Raw genomic sequence first — 20,043 nt, 5'->3', positions numbered from 1 at the left:
TGGCTAGAATCGAATAGAAAGAATAGTGAAGAGAAAAAGGGGGTGGGGACAAACAGCCCAATAAAATGTTGTTAATCTATTGCCTGCTGTTAGCTTGAGGGTCAAAGGGGAAAAAAGAGGGTATAGGTCAAGAGAGTCTGAAGGAGACAGAGACTGAGCTAAAGAAAAAGGAAAAGATAAAGTCCAGAAAAAAGGGGTTTTAGCGTATTTCCAAACTGAAGGAGGAAGCCTAAAAGAGGAGCTGTCTTACAACCTTCAGAGTGGGGAGGAGAGATTTATGTGCCAGTAAAACTGGGCTATTCCCTCTTAAATGGGGCTCTTCCTGTAGCCTGGCCTCCCCGCCTGTCCTGCACACACTTAAGTACTCTGACATTTATGCTGACGAAAACAAAAAAAACAAAAAAACGCCGCGCTTCTTTGCTGCCTGTGACCATTTCCACTCCAGAGTCCTGCCATTTCACTCTTCCCCTCTTCCTCCCCCCTTCCCGTCTTTACTTGCCTTACAATAACAGGGACACGGAGTCTGTGGAGTAAGGTTAAGTACATTATTGACTTCCTCAACCTCTGTTGCCTTTCTCTCTCTCGCCGTCTTTCCACCTCTTCCCATCTGTCTAGCTTTACCTCGTCTTCCTGCCTTTGAGGGGAGTTGTTAAGTACATCACCGACTTCCTCCGGCTACGACTGTCTGACTTCGAGTCTGCACGCTTGGATCCATCTCAGGGTTTCCCCTCGCCTATTAAACTCGCAGACGACCCACTTAAACCACGCTCGGGCTACCAATGCGTTTTGGTTTTTTTCTTTCTTTCCATGTGCAGCTCAGTCATTTCTCTCCTGACCGCTTAAAGGAAAATGTCAACGCTGAGAAAATAAGACATAAAATAAGTTTGAGGGTCTATGTTTTACACCAACCTGCTAAATGAGTCATTTTGGGAGTGTTTTAAAGCAACTGCAACAGAGACATTTTGAGGCACGGGCTCGAATAAGCACAAAGATTCAGAGCTTGAGCTTCAGACGACCTGGTTTGCGGTTTGAGCCGGCCGGTCAATTTACTGAGCACTAAAAACAACCAGGTGTCTCTCTTGTAAAACGCTGGTTTTTATTCGATTTATTTATTTTTCTGTGCGAGTTGAGCAAACCACAGCGTGTGCGCATTAGCATCTCCTTTTCCAGCTGCCTAATAACACACACAGTGATGTCGCTCAACAGCCTGACCAAAGATCAACAGCAGGAGCTGGTGATGACAAGAACGAGGTGGTAAACCCAAACTGAATGAAAACACACCAAGAAGAAGGTGCAGAGCGTACGTCAGGAAACCTTTTGCAGTCGAGAGACACAAAAGGATTATTCACTGGATCCCACGAGAGTTTAAAGAGCATCAATCAAGGTATGCAAAATGTCCTGGCATTTTAAAATGTCTACAAGGACATCTCATACTACAGCTCTACCAGTGCACTGAAAAGAAACTAACTGGATTAATTTACAGCATGATTGGGTATAAAAAGAGCATCTTAGAGAGGGAGAGCTTCTCTGAAGTAAAGATGAGCAGCAGTCCCTCACTCTGAAAAAAAAAAGAAAGAAAGAAAAAACCTGCAGTTCTGGAACAATTTCCGAATAATGTTCCCTGAAGTAGAACTGACTTTGAATATCTCATCATCTGCCGTGCACAGATTCAGGAAATATGGAGAAAAGGCTGATAATAATAATGTCTGTGTCCTCGGGTGGCACTGCATCAAAAACAGACGTGATTCTGTCGTGGAAATCACAACATGAGCTCAGAAAAACTGCCAGAAATCACTAAAAACAGTTCACTTCGCTATCATGCAAAGAAGAGCCAACATGTGAACACGGTCTGGAAACACCGCCGTCTTCTCTCGGGCTCATTTAAAATGGACTGTGGAAAAGTGGAAAAATGTTGTTTAAAGAAGACGAACAGTGAAGTTCTTTCTGTAAAACACAGACACAGCATCTTCCCAGCTAAAGAGGAGCGGGACTATCAGGCTTTTGTTAGCACTCAGCTCAAAAACTTTAACCTCTGATGGTATCGGTGTGCAACAGTGCCTACTGAACTGGCACATTTGGAAATGCACCATCAATACTAAAACATATATACAGGTGTTAGAGCAACATATGCTCCCATAATGTCTTTTTTGCATATTTCAGCAATACGATCAACAGCATCCTTCATCTTGTCATGGTCCCCGTGTCTGCCCGGCCGGCTCCACAAGGCCACATGTGTTTTGTGTACATTCTCCTCTCTCCTCCCCGCCAGGGCGGAGCTCACTGAAAGCTCCCGCCTTTGGCACACACACCTGCATCTCGTCAGGCTCTAATTATGGGTTGGACTCTTGAGGCCGGGACGCAGACAGCCTCACCGCTGGATGATTGTGCTGGACACGTCAGTAAACCTTTGCCTGGTATCCTTAAGCGTTGTGGACCTGCTGTGATCTCTGTGTAACCCTCTTTTCTCCTGTGCACAGTTTCCCCAGACCCATGACCAACCTGTTGTTTGAACCGTTGTAAAGAAGAAGAGCTAGCATGTATGTGACTCCTATCCCGGACTTCCCTTTCGGACCCAGGACCCCCGCTCCCCTCACTGTATATATCTGCACCTGGTGACTGTGTAAATAAACGTTGTTTTCCCCTGAACTCTGCTCTGCGCCTGAGTCCTACCACACCGCATGACACATCTATTAGAACAGCATGGCTTCACAGTAGAAGAGTCCAAATGCTGGACTTGGACTCACCAATTGAAAATATTTGACACATCATAATATGAAAAGAAAAAAAGACAAAGAAGACAGAGGACTGTTGAGCAGCTAGAATCCTCTATCAGACTAGAATGGGACGACATTCCTCTTTAAAGTCCAGCAGCTGCTCTCCTCAGCTCCCACACATCTACAGGCTGTTGTTAAAAGAACAGGCGATGTTACACAGTGGTAAACATGGCTTTGTCCCAACTTTTTTCAGATGTGTTGCCATGCCATTTTTCTTCTGTTCCGCTGTAAATAAAATAAGGGTTTATGAGATTTGCAAATAACTACATTCTGTTTTTATTCATATTTAACCGGTATCCTTTTTTTGGAATTGGGGTTGTAGAGAAAGCCGGAAATATTAAAATTAGGGATTCTGGGATTGCTTATCCTGGCTCACAGTCGCGACCCGTGTTTGATGTAATGCATAGAAAGTGTGCTTTTGGTACCGTCACAACTCAAAATCTTGTCATGGCAAACCTTCTAATATTTCTATAACAGGTTAAAAAGATATTTCCAGGAAAAAAAACCTGCATGCAACACAGTCGGAACGCTGTAGAGTCGTTAATATAGTTTACTTTAAAATTTTGAATGGCAAAGGTCAACGGCTTGTTTAGTTTTAAAATAAATAAAGATGTAGGGAAAAAAACTATTACCTAAAGCGACTCTTTCAGCTTGTCTTTTGTGTTGACCAAGGCCTCGAGCTAGCGGCTGCTGGTTGCAAAACAGCATAGGCGTAAATAATGCGACAATTATTGCACAGGAGGTTTTGCATTTAACAGATGGTTGATTACAGAGCCATTCAACCAGACTCTTGTCTTTACAGAGGAAGGGAATGTTTGCACCCTGGCACTGTGAGCTAGCTTCTGACACTTGGATTTCATTTGGTTTGCTGTTAATGCTAACAAGCTGTTACTTAGTGAAGTACAAAATCCCGAAACTTATTCCCCGTTGTGTGAAGACAGTCCAAAGCGATTTCTGTATAATGTTAGAGTAGCAGTTGGAGAGCTGGGTTCATTTTACTTAATCACAGCCCACTTTTGGTTCCAATTGTGGTGTTTTTTTAGTCCTGCAACTGGTAGGCAAGCAGTACATTTAAGCAGTAGCCAGGCGCTCATATGTTTTGGACTGAATTATAAAGAGTTTTCCTCTTAAGGCTGCACCATTTCCCTTTCTTTTTCAATTTTTTTCACTGAACTGACCAGAACGACAAAGCGTTGTCAGCCAATCTGGCAAATTTTGGCCGCTCAAGTTATTTAACCTACCAACCATTTTCAAAATACAAAAAATAAAGGATTAATTGTTCTATTTTGCCCATTAAAATCTCACCTGTTATTTAAGATGCTGCTGGTATCTTTAGTTAACCAGACATAAAGCTATCATGAGGGCTGAAGCTGTGATTGTAAGCTTAGCGGACAGTCTCTTTAACCTCCTGTCCTGTGGTAACCCAGCATTTCTCAATGCATGCGTAAAGGGGGAATTGCTGGCCCGTTTAAGTGAAAGACTTGACAGTAATTGGAAATGTCACTGTATCGCCTTAAAAATCCCCCTCCCCTCCTGTTTTTTTGGGGGGAGCAGAATCACCTAAGGCAGAAAGCAGACCAACGGCTCAACAACTGCCAAGAACAGCCACTAAGTTCATTTTCTCAATTTTTCTCTCCAGCTCTGGCTCACTTTTTCTATATCTGCACCTGATACCCTTCCTTTCCTTTCACTCAGTCGCCCGACCTTACTTCCTATTTTCTACTGTATGTCTCTCCGTCCTCCTTCCTCTCATGCAGTATGCACAACCGTGTCTTCAATCAGTTCGGTGAATCCCAGCTTAGCCTGCAGATTGAGATATTTTGTGTTCTACAGAGAGACGGGGTGGGTGAGGGAGAAAAGGAGAGGGAAACGACTCGCAAATGTACAACTTTATATCTATCAGTGCAGCGAAGCAAACACCAGGTCTGCACTGGGTTACGTCCTGAATCGAAAACCAAAAAGAAAGAGACAAAAGGAGAGAAACAAGAGGGAGTATGTGATGGTCTGCCTTCTTGCCAAAAGGCTACAACAGATGGTACGGCATGCTTTTATCTCTGGAGCCAGAATGGTTTAAATCACTTTTTTATATAATTGAATCTATTTTTAATTTGACTTTTGACTTTCCTTTTGCTGCTTACCCATAGTGCTGACTAAAACGGCAGCTAACCACGAAAGCAGTTTATGAAATCTTTTATATTATTTTTTGGTGAGCTCCTCTGAATGAAGTACTTGATTGTAAAGGACACTGTGACTTTCACATTTCTAGGAGCAGAAAAAACAAGCATCCTACATTTAATGCTTACGCATCATGGTCACCTATAACTAATGGTTGAAACTTTTATACTCACAAGTCTTTTCTCCGAATTAAGATGTATTTTTTTCACCGTACATAAACGTAATGTATTCATCTGTATCTATTTTGCCTGACACATGAGGACCCTGTACAAACACACTGAAAGTAGAGCTCAACATTAGCTATTTGCCAATATATCAGTGTAAAACATCTGATATCAGTCGGGCCTGTTCCCAGTGGAAGGACTCCACCTGGACTTACCAAACTATTAATGGACAGAATTTCAAGACCAACCCTCTGTTTTTTGCAGATGATGTGGTTCTTTTGGTTTCATCAGACACTGACCTCCTGATCACACTGGGACGATCTACAGCCAAGCAGGATTGAGAATTAGCGCCTCCAAGTCTGAGATTATGGTTCCCAGCTGGAAAAGGTTGGATTGCCCACTCCTGGATGAGCTGCTGCCCCAATTGGAGAACATTATCTCAGGGTTAGGTTCAGGAATAAGAGAGCAGAGGAGCAGGAGAGTGGCCTGCAGATTGGCACAGCATTGGCAGGGATGGGGATGACATACAAATCTACTTTGGTGAAGAGAGAGCCAAGTGTGAAAGCAAAGCTATTGACTTGCCACTCGATTCACAATCCCTCCCTCACCTATGGTCGGGATCTGTGACTCGTGACAGAATAAGATCACAGATACAAGCTACTGAAATGGGCTTCCTCTAGAGGGTGATCCCAGATAAGGAGCAGGATGAACATTAAGTTGCGAGCAGATTATTTTTAGATTATTTCGTAGGTAATGATGTCTAATCTGATCAAACTAACTGCCATAATATCGAGCCATCTTACTGTAGCCGTAAAACATACGTGAATATCAACTTGTTAATTAAAACTATTGGAATTAAAAAGAAACGTAAAAAGAAGCCAGCTGGCTTTAAGTGAACAGTGTGATATTTGGCTGCCAGCCACTGAGGGAAATCCCAGCAAAGAGAAACATCCTCATATCATATTTACAACGGCAAAGGCCGAGGCATTATGTTGCAGGAACCTTCAAAAAGCAGATTACAGGACTTTGTTGCCTGATGTCATTTATTATCAGTCCTATGAGACTGTTTTATTTGAGTGCATCAAACAGCCCCATGTTTTATGATGCAGTGCTATGCGTATCAGTCGACAGCTGCAGCACATTTGGATGTATTGTACCGAATTATACTGCATCAATGCATCATTTTAGATATAATGTAATACATGATAATATAGAGCCAAGTAGTCAATTACCCAACAACTTTCCATATCTGTTAAAAAACATATTATATTTTTAAGAAATAAATGTGAGACAGTCTTTTATGATATGTTTGGATTTAAGATTCTTTATTAAAAAGCAACAGTCAAAAATCCAAAATCCAAACAATCTGAAGCACTGGGAAAAATACTGGGAAGTACTTTCTATTACTCTGTAGCCCAAAAATTATAGATGACTTAAATAGTGCTCTATCAGAGCACATTGTTGCATTCATGTGTTTCACTCCATCACAATGCTGTTGGTTTGTGTTGCATTATGTTCCCGTACTATAATAGCTCTGCACTCCGTCAGAGTTGAAGCAGGACAATAGCTGGAGGCAGCCAGCTGTCAGAATCAATGAAACCCTGTTGTACAAAGAGGAGAAGACCATCAAACAGAATGAAATATTTAACTATGTCACGAACTGATGTGATTTGGTGTGGCTAAACAGGTCTAAAGAAAAGGAAGGAATTAAGTTTAGGAAAGAGCAGAGAGAAGGACTGAGGTATCGGGAATTCCAGATCAATACAGCAGAGAGTTCACAGACCTCGGAGGTTAAACCGACCGGGAGACTATTAAAAAAAAATTCAGAGGAAGACAGAGGAGCTGCAGAGGCAAACAGCAGTCTGTTAGCCTCGCACAACAGAAATCTGAGTGTAATGACAACAAATTAGAAGTATGAACAAACACTTAAACCATAAAAGAACTTTAAAGTACATTAAACAAAACCACATTTCCTATTGATCTGGTTCATTTAAAAAAAAATGCATCACAACCTGGTCTCCATTTCATCTAATTCAGAATTAGTTAAATTCAGTAACCAAAAAAAAAACTAAGCGTACAGGCAAAGAGACGGAGACCACATTCAAATACTCACTCATACACACTGTAGGTGTTGACATGCTATCCGCTGCCCTGTGGCCCAAGTATGTAACAAAAAAAGAGCCAAAAGAGTTATGGTTTCTCTTTTTCTCTAATTTTCACCATTTTGCCTCTTTACACCACAACAGATATCAGAGGAAACAATCAGAGCGCAACTGAGGTGCAGACTCTCGGCTGTAATTCAAAGGGTTGCCCAAAATTATTGTATTACACAGTGAGGACTTAAGGCTTGAATGAAATTGGACAATTCCCTGTTTCATGAGCCAGATGTGATTTTTTTTTCTTCATTTTTTTCCCATAAATAAAGCTTGTTAAAAGTCTGGAGTTAATTCCAAATGTGGTATTTGCTATTGGAAGCTGTTTCTGGGAACCACAACATCCAGTCACAGGAGGACCAAATGCATGTGAAACAGGCAAATAATTAACTTAATTAACAACAATAATAATAATAATAACTCAGACAAAATGCAGGATTATTAGGAATGACCAAATCAGTGGCCGCTGAGCTCGACATCATGACCAACCATAGATGTCCACAGACTCCCACAAAGGTAGATGAGCGCAGGATCCTTTCAATGATTTACATTTTTATGTGATCTGCCCGGGACTACAGACGTAAATGAGCAGTTTTGCTCCAGGAAGGAGGTATATTATTCTCCAAGCCCATCATAAGGCACACAAGGCTCATACTGATGATCACCAGAGTGGACAGAAGAAACTAAGATCAACCTGTACCCGAATGGTGGGAACTTGGAATGGGCTACAAGCCTATGCATAACGCAGTACCTGCAAAACATACCGGTGTCACGGGGATGCATGGATGTGTGGCTTCCAGTCACATTGGGTTACTATAATTATTGATGGCGTGACAGAAAGCAGAAGCAGACAGAAGCTCTCTGCGGTATATAGAGCTATTCTTTCAGGCATGTGACAGTAGTGATGGAAAATTACCCAAAACATACTGTTAATGTAAACCCAGAAGTTTTTAAAGGTAAGGAAGCAGAATCTTCTTCAGTGGCTGAGCTGATCACATGATCTCAACCTTATTAACTATGTATTTTACAACCAGAGAACAAAACTGAAGGCAGAAAAGCAAACTACAAATGAAGACAGCTACAATAAAGGCCTAGCAATGCATTACAAATTGTGATGTCTGTGGTTTCCAGACATCAGGCAGTCTTAACAAAGTGTTAAAAATAATCAGTTAAATTTTTCCAATTATATTTAAGCCCCTGAAAATAGGGTAGTGTGTATAAAAATGGATGTTATTCCTCAGTGGTTAATTAACTTAGCTTCAATGAATTAAGGCTGAGCGTCTGCACCTTAATTGCATCTTGATTGTTCCATACGCAGGAAAACTACAAAAAACATCCAAAATTTTTCCACATCAAACCGCGTGTCCCAATTAATATGCAGGAATGGTGTGATTGATCCAGTGGTAATCATCCCTTTGCTTAACGTTAAGATGTTACTATCAGCCTTTAAAGTCTGCCTTCAAAAACCAGTCCGGTCTCCTTCAGCTCAGATTAATTCAGATTAGCTGTCATGTGCAATCTAGTCCATATTACTCTAGCAGAATCCACTGGTGTGACTTATTTTTTCCCCAGTTACTCTGGCTGATTACACTTCTGCTGAGATTAAAACTAGGTGGAGCTTTGCTGCGTAATGCTCTGGATACAAATATGTATATGCACACACACGTATGTTGCGCGTATGTGTGCACGCGCACGTGTCGGTGAGTTTTACCGGGCTTAGAAAGACACCTTAGGTATTAGCTGGTATAAGCCACATTTTCTGTTCATGGTTTTTCTGTCAGCCCAAACCATTTACAGTGAGAAGGTTGACTAATGCATGCTGGGAAAAGCCAAGTTGCCTGGGGAGCTAATTAATTGGCTGACTATGACACTGCTGAGAGCACTGTGTCTGACTGAATGTTTAAAGGGGACTGTCCTCTGAAATGTGCAACATATAAGGCTTGAGAAAAAGGCCGTACGCGGGCAGCGAACAGCAGGTGGGAAAGAAATTCATGACTCAGCTGGTTTTAGCAGTTCATATAGAGTAGAGTGAGCTACAGCACAGACACCAAGTACGCATGCTCCTCAAAGACGAAGGATGAATTCACATTCGTGCATGTTAGAAGCAAGATTTCAGAAACTTTATTCACTTTGAAAGGTGTACCATCGAGTCTGTACAATTAAATCACATTTATTAAAAATGCTCCAGTGCATGCACTCACCAATCTAACTGCACTGTGAAAGCAGCAAGCAAAGGAGGTGCAGCCTGTCAGCTCACATCAAAATGAAGGAGAAAGTACTCCTTGGTGAAATTACCACAGTTAGTCATAAAAAGCGAATGTCCCTTAGGTGTTTTTGGGAGTTCGCTTCACTTGTTTAAATTTGTTTGTGACGTTTCTCACAAGAAGCCGCTGAGAATCTAAAATGGCAAAACTAAAGTAAACAAAGCTTGGGAATTTTCACACACCAAATTAAAATTTCTTGAATTAAAAGACCAGGGTTTAGTCACCAGACAAAATAAGGCACAGATAAATATATGATGTAAATTGGTAACCCGTTAAGGCAAGGAGGTCTGATGCCTTCCTAAAACATATGCTACAACGTTTGGGCAGTGAATACAGTCGTCATTCCAAATAATACTATAAGAAACACCGATTTTTGAAGTCATGAAACTCTTATGATCTCCAAAGCTGATAAATGGTCTGTATTTGTACAGCGCTTTACTAGTCCCTAAGGACCCCAAAGCGCTTTACACATCCAGTCATCCACCCATCCACACACATTCACACACTGGTGATGGCGAGCTACATTGTAGCCACAGCCACCCTGGGGCGCACTGGCAGAGGCGAGGCTGCCGGACACTGGCGCCACCGGGCCCTCTGACCATAACTCACGGAAAGAGCGCGGCGAGACTGCTTTGAGCTGATACAGGCAACAGTAATTCAAATAACTGTTCGTTACAACCAAGTTATGCAGAAGACCATCTCTGAACGCAGCAGAAGACCTCACCAGATGGGACTGGTGTCAGATAAGAACAGGAAATTGAGGCTGTAGTTTTCAGACGATCACCAAAATTGGGCAATAGAAGAAGCATGAAAAAAGTTTACTGTCATATTAATATGGACCAAAATCTCTGAGAAATGTTTCCAGTCACAAACAATTAACACAGTTCTCAAGAAAAAAGAGGGTTGAACCCAGTAATAGCACAGCAGACCTCATAAAGTCACATGAATAAAATCCTAAAGTAATAGGATACATTTAAAAGTAATCAGACCTAATTCTGTGTATGCTAGCACAGGCTTTAAACTCTTTATCCCTAAGAACGTTTAGGAGAAAATTCAAAGCCCCAAAGCTGCAAGTTTTATTTAGTACCTTAATTCTAAAACCATGTTAACACTTAAAGAAGTTCCCAAAAGTAAAGCTAATACTGACAGCATGCATGGCATCCTGCAGAGTTTCACAGTCCACTCTTGTGATCATTTTATAGGGATCACTGTGTGTCGCTGCAGCCAGTAAAACTTCATCAGCACCGTTATTAAGTGAGCAGATGCTACTACAGCTGAAAACGGGAAATAAGGTGTCATAAAAAAAGCACTGTTTGCTTTAGAACATCTTGACAGCAGCATACGGCCCACCTCGGGCAAGAGTAAAGGTATTGCACTCAGATAGTCAAATCCGATCTGTCAATCACACCGTGAGTGGGACTGTGCCACCTTTCCACGCTTCAAATTTTCCGTCAGTTTTGTCACTTCCTTTGGAAGTAAGTTTCCTCTAAACAAAAGCAAGACTAAAACTTTCACATCATTTAAAATAACAAGGGATGCTATAACAACAAAGATTTTTCCTGTAGAGCAGCTGACGGGTGATTTCTTTCTGATAACTGAATGAATTCTTTCATCTATAAAACTAAAACTAAAAAAATACAATTCTAAAAACAAGGAAATAAACCAGGGAAAAGCAGAAAATACATTAAGGAGCGTTGAAATAAGGAAATGTGCTCGCTTTGCTTTAAATACCTTATCAATACTCTAAGTCCACAGCATTTCACTTCCTCTCAACTGAGCGATTGATTGAGGGTCTGAGATTAATCACAGCTAGTTAACCCACGTGTGATCGTGTGCAGCTCAACGCACATTTGCATCGTAAAAGATTATTCGAGTTTTTATTTGGCCTAGTCTGACTTAAAAAAAAAAAAAGAGTCTTTCTTCTCCGTCCCCCAGCTTCCAGATCTATGATTGGCTGCATCCCATTTGTCATCCTGTCCATCCGTCTGTCTGCCTATAAGCTTGCCATCTGTCTTTCTGTCTGTCTGACTGCTTGACTCTTTGCTTCTCTGCCCGTCTACCCATTTGCCTGCCATCTGTTTAACTGTCTGCAAGTATGTCGCTCCTCTGCTTGGCTGTCTGTCTGTCCCCAGTCAGAGAGAGACAGACTGTGGATGACGGTGCACTTACTTCAGCAGGAAAACACTAGTCTGTGGCCGGTGTCTGTTTTAGCACTGTGCAGCACTTAAGGTCAGCACAACAACGGTTACCATGATGGCGATCTATTATTAAGAGACTGTAGCTGTAGAAGCCCAGTGAGCGCACACACACACACACACACACACGTGCAGCCCTCTCTTGAGATGAGCATGCAGTCTGGCTGTCAGAAGAAAACAGATCCATCAACAATAAAAACACATTAAGTGACTGCTGGAACATCTGGGCACGTATGCACGACCTAAGAGAGGCTGGGATACATGCTGGTTTATTATTCATAAAGAGAAACAAGCATATAAAAATGAATAGTTAAACAGTGCAAATGAGCAAAGGTGCTCTGCAGCTGCACGCACGTACACGCGCCGAAATGACGCAAGCACCAACAACAACAAAACCCGGGAAGTAAAGCTTCCTGTCATTCAGCGCACACGAACACACAGACACACAAACACAAACAGTTGGCCAGTGCTCAGCACTCCTCGACTTGCCAGAGGTCAGTCGGTTTGATAAAGAATCCTTGCATATAAATTGCTTCATAACAAGCCATCTCTCTGAGGCAGTGCTCCGTGTGCGTGCGGGAGAAGATTTGTGTATTTGTGCATTTAATGTGTGTGTTTATTTGTGTGTCTCTTTCGCTATGATCCTAATGTTGTGTGTAGCTTGATTGAACAGAGTAAAGACCTGCCTGCCCGGGGAACAAAGAGCCTAAAAAATAAAAATAAAAAATCTTAAAAGCCTTTGGCAACATCCAAACCTGGAGGACGCCGAGCTGCGCCCCCCCGCCCACTTACGACTTTCTTCTCTTCCTTCTTTTTTCTTTTACTCGCTTCCTTTCCATCACTCACTTTTCCACCTCTAACCTTATCATTTCTTTCCATCACAGTATCCAATCTCCTGCTGCTCTCTGTATCCTCAAGTCCTTGAATTTTATTTATTTTTTTGGTAAATTCCACCTCTCGCTCAGTCATTCTTTGCCTGACGCTTTCTCACTTTCAATCCTCTGTTCAAACCCAGTTTACTGATCACCTCATCAATACTGACTCTTTCCTTTCCTTCATGGCGGTGTGTGTGTGTGTGTGTGTGTGTGTGTGTGGGGGGGGGGGGGGGGGGGGGGGTGAAAAAATGAGATGCGATGGACAGGAATCAATTAATGAAGTGTGTGTTCCTGTGCAGACCTAATGCTGCGTGCACAAGCAAGACAACAACTGCTAGAGGGCACGCAGGGAAGACTGCGACGCTTACGCTCGCACACATCCAAGTCTATTTTCACTCTCCCCAACCCGTCTCTCATCCACCCACCCACACACACACACACACACACACACACACACACACACACACACACACACAGCTATTTTTGGACAGTCACTGGAGACAAGGTAGGAAAAAGAGAGTTTGACGGTACAGAGAGAAAGAGCACCAAAGAAAGGAATCACAAAGATTCATAAAGTGAGGCGGGGAGACCAGGGAGAGAGACAGAGATGGAGAAATAGGGCAACTGTTGTGAATGAGCTGAAAGAATCGAAATGTCAGAGTGGGTGTCTACTTGTGTGTGATGTTGGGTATCAAGTATTTACCTCAACATCAAACGTATGTGCATGCACACAGAGACGTATGTGCTCGATGAAAAAAAAGGGGGAGAAGAGAAAACACACACACACACATCAAACATCTTCATCAGGTTCATGCTAACAGGTGTGCAAGAAAGGAGGCGGCGACTAACTCACACATCGCAACATGAAAGGTAGCGAAACACACGCGCGTTTCTCGTGCTAAGTGTATTAGGCTGCGATCCAGCTTTCAACACTGACACTTCAAGAGGAAGAAGTTTTTTTTGGTGTTCTGTTTAGATGAAGTGCGACGGGTTAGAACAAGTTTTGTGTGTAGTTCGTTTATTTGGACGTGTCACTCCCATCTGTGATTTATCTGGCATTAAGATGTTAATAATCTTGGCAAACATGGGGACTCGATGGCATCACTGTGTGAAAAAATATAACTGGAAGCTATTCTAGTTTAGACTATCAAGGATGTGTAATGCAGCGATTTTGTTCTGGCGCATACGGTAAATTTGTCGCAAATGATTGATGATTGATCAAAAATTTAATTTATCAAGTAAACATTCAGAGGGAACATTTCAATTTTGGTCCTGAGAAAAGCTGCCACGAAATTTTGTGTAGGCACTCATGATTCTGGAAGGATGGTGCGCCTACGGTTTTTGGTAGTAGTTTATTCTGCGTGGCACCGATTCAACAAGGTGCTGGAAACATTCCTCAGAAATTCTGGTCCATGATGAAAAGTTCCTGTTCCTCCACATCCTAAAAGTGCTCCACTGGATTGAGAGCTCATGACTGTGGGGGCCGTATGAGTACAGTGAACTCTTTGTCCTTTTCAAGTTTGAGATGATTTAAGCTTTGTGACATGGTGTGTATCCAGCTGGAAGCAGCCATCAAAACATGGTTACACTGTGGTTACACTAAATTCTAGCCCTACTATCTGAATGCTGCAGCAGAAATTAACACTCATCAGACCAGGCAACCTTTTTCCAGACTTCTCTTGTCTACTTTTGGTAAGCCAATGTAAATTATAGCCTCCTTTTCCTCTTTTGAGCTTACAGGAGTGGCACCTGGCGTGGTCTCCTGCTGCTGTGGCACATCTGCTTCAAAGTTCGATCTCTTCTGTGTGCCTTGGTTGTAACGAGCAGTTACTGAGTTACCGTTGCCTTCTTATCACCTTCAAACAATCTAGCTATTCCCCTCTGACTTCTGGCATCAACATCGCCCAGAGAGGTGCGACTCACTGGACTTTTTCTATTTTTCAGACCATTCTCTGGAAACCCTAGGGACGGTTATGGGGAAAGTAACAGTAGATGAGCGGTTTCTGAAATGCCAAGACCAGCAAATTCTGGCACCAACAACCATGCCATCGCTTAAGTCATTTTTGTTGCTAGCATGTGATTGGCTAATTAGAAATTTGCCAATTGAGTGTATCTCAGTAATATTTCAACAAATCTTCATGCAAGCCCTTTGTCTAGGGTGATCGTGGCTCAAGAGTTGGCAGTTCGTCTTGTAATTGGAAGGTTGCCGGTTCGAGCCCCGGCTCCGACAGTCTCGGTCGTTGTGTCCTTGGGCAAGACACCTCACCTATTGCCTACTGGTGGTGGTCAGAGGGCCCGGTGGCGCCAGTGTCCGGCAGCCTCGCCTCTGTCAGTGCGCCCCAGGGCAGCTGTGGCTACAATGTAGGTTGCCATCACCAGTGTGTGAATGCGTGTGTGAATGGGTGGATGACTGAATGTAGTGTAAAGTGCTTTGGGGACTAAGGGGACTAAGCGCCATAGGGACTAAGTAAAGCGCTATACAAATACAGGCCATTTACGCACTAACTTTTTAACTAGTATCACTGTCAGTTCAAAACATCCAGTACTTTGGGATATTACAAATGGCAAGCATTAAACTTAAAGTACTGCCTTGTGCGTGTATGTGTAAGCAAAGCCTCAAATAGCTGCTATCATGGCTGCAGACCATCATGGCAACACATGAGGTATTTAAAGCAAGTTTTTCATTTGTCCATCCTCACACGTCAGAAGGAACAGATACGTACAACTTCTGCTGTAATCAATACAGCTGTCCGCGCAGACTGTGCACAGGCTCGTGCTTCACTTTCTTTGGTGGCTCAAACTCAATAATGTGACCAAAAGCATCCTGCATAGACAGTGACAGGGAACTAGAATTTCCTCCTCCATCCTCTAGGACAGCGGTCCCCAACCCCCGGGCCTCGGACCGGTACCGGTCCGTGAGTCGTTTGGTACCGGGCCGTGAGAGTTGAGGCTCAGGTGTGAAATGTATGGTTTTCAGGGTTTTTATCGGTTTTCAGCGTTATTTTGTTATTGTTTTTATCGTTTACTCGGTTTTCCTGGGTCTTTTCACGTGTGTTATGAATAAATTTCCTTTTTTTCGGTACCGGTACTAGTTTTATTTTGTTGTATTTATCCGCGACACCTTAAAGGCCGGTCCGTGAAAATATTGTCGGGCATAAACCGGTCCGTGGCGCAAAAAAGGTTGGGGACTGCTGCTCTAGGAGTTGAGTTGGACTCCTTGTGTTTGTGCAGTCTGTACCCTTTCCAGGGTTTTATGGTGGTGAGAAGGTCATGTGAAGGCAACATCTAAAAGCTGCTTCAATATTATGGTTTAACTCTGCTAAAATGGTGCTGCTAACTTTCAGCTCTTGGAGATAGACGTATATTCTGGGTTTAGGATATCTAAGAAACTAGCCTTCAGCATTTCAACAAAAAAAGGAATAAGTTGTGGATCAGCTATTCAATACGTTTTTTAAACACAGGCTGCTGTATAGTGCAACCCACTGATACAGTGAGAGCTCCATCACAAAGGTAGAAACCACCAATAAACCTGAAGTAAAAAAGAAAACAAACCGCAGCACACAGCAGTACTCAACATCTCAGCCGGAAACTCCATGCGCTCACGACCTCACTCGGTAATACACACCTCCACCCCTTCACATCTAACTGACTGTTAGGCTCAGAGCCACTTAAGAGCAGTCATGAGTCACTCTCTGATGCTGATATCACCATCACCATTCCCATCAGCCCTCTCCCCTGTGGTCCCCCCCTCCCGCTGAACGCTCCGTGGGGATCCGCCGAATGGAAGGAAACTTGCTACTCATGTCAAATACAGAAGACTGTTGTCTCCGTAAAGTGAATTAGTTTTCTGGTATTGCTCTCAGGGGAGCAAAGCTTCCCTAAGTGAAGCGTAACATAAGAGAGAAGCAAAAGACAAAGACCCCCTGCCAGCAGTAGCATGGTTTAAATGAAGAACGTTAACGATGCTAGAAACGACAGTTTGTAAAGGCTTCTAAAGGAATATTGTTTCCATTTCACGATTACGATTTAGGTGCTTTATTAGTAACTTTATTTTTTGTTATTAGGATTTTTTCCTTTCCCTTTTTCCTCCACTGACACATACCAATCCACTGGTTGAATGTACTTTGGCAACCATAAGAAAAGCAGCTTCAGTATTTTATAGACTCAGGCGACTTGATCAATATATCAGCTTTTGACAATTGATGTCTATTGCACGCTGAATAGATGTCAGACAATATAAGCTGACGCAGATAAATACAACTAAATAAACGATACGACCAAGACAAAAGCTGCGGTAGTTTGTAAATATAATAAAAAAAACGCGAATTCACTGTGTAATTGTGTAACTTTATTAGCAGCGTCCTCCTGAAATGAGCCAGTAACATTAAAATTAACATCCTCCTCTGTGCTCCTTAATGCTCTCTGGTCTCTATGGTAACGCTTAAATGTTTCTTTCAAAATAAGATACGAAACTACAACACGGGAAAAGACCCAGTGAAACCGAGTTATTGATAAAAACCCTGAAAACCATAAATTTCAACTCTTGTGGCCCGATACCAAACAACTGACGGACCGGTACCGGGCCGTGGCCTGGGGGTTGGGGACCGCTGACCTTCATGACAAGAAAACTGTGGTGGGTGCAGTGGCACTACATCGGGGAAAGCAGGGTAACCAAGAAGAGCAGTGCTTGCCTAATCAAATATAAAAATACACATCACTTAAAACACACCAAAGGGAAAGCAATCTCTCCCAAAAATGACATCACATCCACGCAAGCTGTGCTTTGCTGCTCTTTTGGCAGCTTGTACAACTCTCATTATTGATAACCTTGTGCATTTGCCATTGCCATCACAGCTATTTTCAAAATGGACAAGCTCGAGGAAAGACTGTGCGATCAAATTCGGCCGTAGAAGCAATTATAAGACACATATGTGGAAGTACAGGCATTCCCAGATGGGACAGGGCTCATGGAGGGAGATGTGTAAATGAGTTACAAACTGCTTTGTTTACATCCTTAGGATTACAACCAAAAATAGCAAAATGGGCTTGTACAAATGAACATATCAGAATCAAAATCAGACAATCACACCCACGTAATTCAATAATTGCCCAGCATTGCAGTGTAGACAAAGTAGGTAGGGTTATAAAATGCTTTCTAGGAATACCTTACACAATAGCTCAGTCTAAAAATAGCTGCCTGACAGATAGACCATACCTGAACCCTTTGATCTCACATATACCTTGTAGCATTACGCACATACAAACTAGTTTACTTTATGCATATCAATACCTCAAGCAGCTTCCCTCGACAGTGTCTGTTTCTAAGTACAATGCTCATGCTAGCTATAAAGAAGCAGTTAAATCCTTAAGGGACTCCGTCTCAGTAAAACAGTGTTAAACTCGGGAAGAAAATAAGGAAACTCTGAGGACGGCAGCAGAAGAGAGGAAGTGCGCTTGCGTTATGAAGAGGGAATAAATGGAGCAAAAGACAAAAACCTTTACACACACTTAATGCTGCTACACCAAATGTGCACGCACATATATGCACACAAACCTGAGAGGCCAAACAAAAGAGCCACAGAAATCAAATAGATTTCCTTTAGCACCTTGCTGGCTCCAGCCACCAGAACATTAACACAATATTTATTGATGCTGCCACTGCTCCTGCTGCTGCCGCTGCATTATGGGAGCAGGGATGAGTGAGCGAAAAACAGAAAGATAGGAGAGAGAATGAAAGGGAATTAAAAAAAAAAAAAAAAAAAAAAAAAGCGGGAACAAGGCTGAGGTCCAAATCATTTTCTAACTAAGCCTCCCGCTCCATCTCCTAAAATCTGCTGACAAACAATAAAGAAGGTGAATCGGAGCCAGGGAGCCTCGGGCTCTGCCAAAAACCCGGGAAGAGAAAGAGCAAAAGGGGACGACAGGTGGGAGGAGGGAAGGTGGGAGGGAGGGAGAAACACAGAGAGATGGAAGGCTGATCCAGAGCTCCCGTCTCCACTGCCATCGGGAGTTCATTAGCCTTTGGAAGGAAGGACGACAAGGACAGAGATTGAGGATGAGCACTCTGCCCTTCACCTTCTAGTAACCCCGACTACCTGCACCTCCCATCCTTTACCCTACATCTTGTCTTTCATCTTCTATTACTACCTTTCACCTCCCTCTGTCGCTGTCTTCGACTACCTCCTCAACAACTCATCGCCTTTGTTCTGCCTCTCTTTTAAGTTTATCCTAATTTCTGGCAGTTCAAAACACACATGTAGCATCTCGACACATGTACATTAAATACAAATAAGCGCAGTAAAGGCTTATTTTCCTCTCGAATCACCGTGCGTTCCTACAGCAAAGGAAGGCCGGACATACTGTTTCTATCTGTTGTTTACTCCCCTCGCTCAGCACAAAAACATACACATACCTACTCCTGAAACTCTTCCCATCAGGAGCTCAGGCGGCATCTGTCAGCCTGTCCATCAATGTGCTTACAACTAGACTTTTATTTTTATTTTCTTCCCCTGGAAATAAGAGTAGGAGGTAGAGAGAGAGAAGAGAATAACCCAGCAAACCAGGAAGAAAGGGGAAAATGTGTCTGAGCATAATAACACATTTTAAATGTTTCTGCTTTTTAACTTTGTGCACGAGTCACCTGAGACTCTACAACTGTGGGCTTCACCTCTATTTTCAGAAATGACCCTACATCTTGTGTGCTTAAAACTAACTTAAATATTTCACAGATTTTCACAGATATACTATATTACTTAAACACATGTACATATAATATGCATCTCTTAGTACGGCTGATGTAGTTAAAAGGGTCCTATTATCCCCATTTTCACTTGCCTCGAGTTAGTTTGCATAATTTACAGATCAAAATAATCCTCATTAAATTAGGCCTTGGTGCAGCATGTAACCCTCCCTTTAAGCTAATTGGCTGCCCCATCTAAACAAAAAGTCTGAACATTAAATAGATGAGGCTTCTCATAGTCAAAGTTTTGTGCCTGAAGATATCTTACGGATATCTGCTGCCTGTGTAAATTCAGGGCCACTCGAATAGGTTTTGCCAAATACCCTTGCTCTTATTTTGACAGTTCAGTCGCTGCATACAGCAGTGGCCCCTCAGACAAACTCTAATTCTACCTTCTTGGACCACAGCTGGTCATGATATACTCCTCTGGAGATCCACTGTGAGCAGGAGGGTCACCCTAACCAGAGCCTGCAGCAGGCTGACAGCTAGTGCTGCTACTCTGTAGTCCTCTGAGGCTACAGAGTAGAACAAGGACTACCTCCACCAGCTGCAGTCCAAGACGATAGCACTGAAGTCTGTCTGTAGGATGAGGAACTTATTGCAACAGATTCTTTTTGTTCTCTGCTATTTATTCTGAAAAAGCATATATGGGATTACATATTACTTCAGTTAATAAAGGGTGGGTGAGCTTTCTTTCGTGTGCA

The 20,043-nt window shown here is 42.6% G+C and overlaps 1 protein-coding gene across 2 annotated transcripts in view; it reads right to left on the bottom strand.

The window, feature by feature from the left end:
* Nucleotides 1–20,043, bottom strand: part of jade2 (jade family PHD finger 2) — a 235,657-nt gene that overhangs the window by 208,570 nt on the left and 7,044 nt on the right. The window lies entirely within an intron of this gene.

This window comes from Aulonocara sp. 'chitande type north' Nkhata Bay, linkage group LG10, assembly GCF_057382095.1.
Source record: "Aulonocara sp. 'chitande type north' Nkhata Bay isolate Kocher_YH1m ecotype deep benthic linkage group LG10, A_spYH_male_GT1.1, whole genome shotgun sequence".
NCBI lineage: Eukaryota > Metazoa > Chordata > Actinopteri > Cichliformes > Cichlidae > Aulonocara > Aulonocara sp. 'chitande type north' Nkhata Bay.
The sequence above is the reverse complement of the archived record's forward strand: the minus strand, read 5'-3'. Positions and strand labels throughout refer to the sequence as shown.